The sequence below is a fragment of the Chrysochloris asiatica genome, unplaced genomic scaffold (assembly GCF_000296735.1).
Source record: "Chrysochloris asiatica unplaced genomic scaffold, ChrAsi1.0 scaffold00515, whole genome shotgun sequence".
In the NCBI taxonomy this organism is placed as follows: Eukaryota; Metazoa; Chordata; class Mammalia; order Afrosoricida; family Chrysochloridae; genus Chrysochloris; species Chrysochloris asiatica.
Genome location: NW_006409033.1, coordinates 190,686 through 193,284, shown reverse-complemented (window position 1 = coordinate 193,284; position 2,599 = coordinate 190,686). Strand labels below are relative to the sequence as shown.

Below are 2,599 nucleotides of genomic sequence, written 5' to 3'. Positions count from 1 at the left end.
TAATGTACTTCTGTAATCTAAGGAGCTATGGAGGCTTGTGAAAAATACCTATCCACCACATTTATAATTAGGTGAGAATTCAGTAATACTTCTTTAAGAAGGAACAGAGCATCCTCAACATCAATTTAACAAACAGATTTGGTTTTTTTCACTAGTTCATAGTTAGGCAGGAAAGGAAGGAACAGAGTCAGAAACACAATTTGGCAAGGTGTGGTTGTTCATCTCATAGTTATGTGATAATCTGAAGAGAAGCTGCCTGATTCATATATTCCCTTCCTTCACATCTGTAGAGGAGTTCGATACAACCACTTTTCTTTATCAGCTTTAAACTGCATACAGGCAAAGAAATCACAAACTGCTGGAAAGCCATAGCAATCTTGGGGGGGAAGGAGGAAGTTATGTTCCTACTTTATGGGTGATTTAAGCAATACTTCCTGTACCTTCTTTTGAAGTAGTCATTTGTCTTCTCCAGAGGGTACCTGGTTGAGATTTCATGTGTTCTTTACTGGCAAGACCCAGTCAGCTGGATTAAAGGGACACCGGGAAGTGGCCATCGGGCTTACAAACTTTTGTTTGCCAGCTCTGTCCTCAGTACTAGGCACTTCCTTGGGACTTCCTTCTTAGCATGATGGTCGCATGAGCCACCCTGACAAGGGACTGTGCCTTATGACTTGAAAAGAATCAGCAATTTTAGAAGAAGCCATGGCTTTTGGTACCTTAACCTGTTCTTTTGCCTGTGTTCTGAAAGGACAGAGCCACGTATTTAGGGAATCTTTAAGCTTTTCAAGCTCAGATTTTGGATCCACAGGCATCCCATTTTTATCTTTTCCTTCTTTCTTCAGGAGCCATGTACACAGCGCTTCCTTCTCACAATTTTTGTCACACACACACACACACACTCAGAAAAGCTTGTGCAGTGGTCATTGGCTCTGTACACCTCTTCTAATTTATATGGTTCTTGGTGACTCTGGACAAGACAATCCATGGTAACCATGTTGGGGTGGACGATAGTTTCTTCACTTCTAAGTGGTCATTTAGGCACTTTAGATTGCCTGGGTTTTCAATTTACACACCTTTGGGCTGGTGCCCTGACAATTGGTAAAAGAGTCAGGCTTGACAAGCCAATCATTAACATTAAAGGCCTCCTTGAAAACCTTGAATAAGAGCTTAAACTTTTCACTAGTTTCACAGCTGTCATTTTCAGTCTTCTCCAGTCTATGGGGCTCCAGGGGAGTCATCAACCAATTGGAAAGTCCCACCTCATCTTGATCAAGTAACTCCACATCTCTAACTTTTTCACCTTCAATGGAGAATAAGTTGGCAGAAGAACAATTGTATTTTGGTGACTTGGTTTTTCAGAAACATCTTGTTATTGATTCTTGAGAAGCTGGTTTTCCAAGCCCTTTAGGTTGCCCCAAGTCATAACTGAAGAAATTGTAGGCTCTGGGAGAAGTCTGATAATTCTCCTAGGTCTGGTTTTGGGAGAGCCAGCCCTGGGAATTGGTGCTGGGCATGTACAGACCCTGACGACCACTGGCAGGTTTGCTTCCAGGGAGCCACTTGCTCAGAGGGACAGCTGTGGTGCTGGGTTATGACTTCTGCTCTGGCCCTGGGATATAACCTCTCTTCTCCAAGAAGGGTCCAATACTTGATGGATTAGCATGAGCCATCTAGTGCTCAAGAATTTGCATGGTCTTGAGGGATCCAAAGGTGGTGATGGTCTGATGTGATGCAATTTTGTCTGCTTCAAAGAGCAGAATAGTTGAATCTTCTGGTTTGAGAGTCAAACTGCCCACCCAGTCTCTCCAGGCACACAGAGTCTTGATTGGCTAGATCTTTGTTTGGGAGGAGCATTTCAGTTGATAAATAAGACAATTGAACTGGCCCAGTAACCAGTAGAGCTGCTGAGTGAACTGTTGCAGCATCTTTCCTTTTAGTTGATAGATGAGGTCCACTTGTTCATATAGCCACACCTCACGACTTCGAAGGCATTCTAGGTGATGGCTTATGCAACTATGAATCTGAGCTTTGACCTCTCAGAGATTAACTTTAATTTGCTGTACAGCCCGAGGAACTCCACCAATAACAAGCACCAAGTCCCTTTGTACATCATAACACCTCAAAAGGGGTTCTCAGTTACTGGGACAGCCACTCTGATACTGTGAAATGCTTGTTGTGCTGGCTCCAAACATCACTGAAGGAGAACCTAGAGAACTTGTGTGTAGACAGAGACATAGCAAGACCTCTTTTTTTTTTTTTTTTTTTCTTAATATAATTTGATGAAACAATATATCAAGTAATACTTAATATGGATGTAGACCAACTAATATTTTACAGGAAATTTCTAAGGAAATAAAAAACAAAAAAGTTCAGAAATGCAGAGAAGTGGTGTTAAGTAGAGTTTAGACAGAAGAAAATATAAAGTGTCCAGATTGTGAGAATTAACAGACAGCATTCCAGAAAATGTGACAACAATGCTGTAAATTCCCATAAAGGGAATTTCAAAAATCAAGTAAAAAAGCCTGTACAAGTACAGTACAGGAGACGCTAAAGCTAGTGAACTGAGTCTAGGGCAATGAACAGGGCAAAACACTGCAGA

General features: G+C 41.6%; 1 pseudogene; it reads right to left on the bottom strand.

Moving 5' to 3' along the window:
- Positions 1 to 278: 278 nt before the first annotated feature.
- LOC102822180 lies at positions 279 to 2,192 on the bottom strand (annotated as a pseudogene).
- Positions 2,193 to 2,599: the final 407 nt, after the last annotated feature.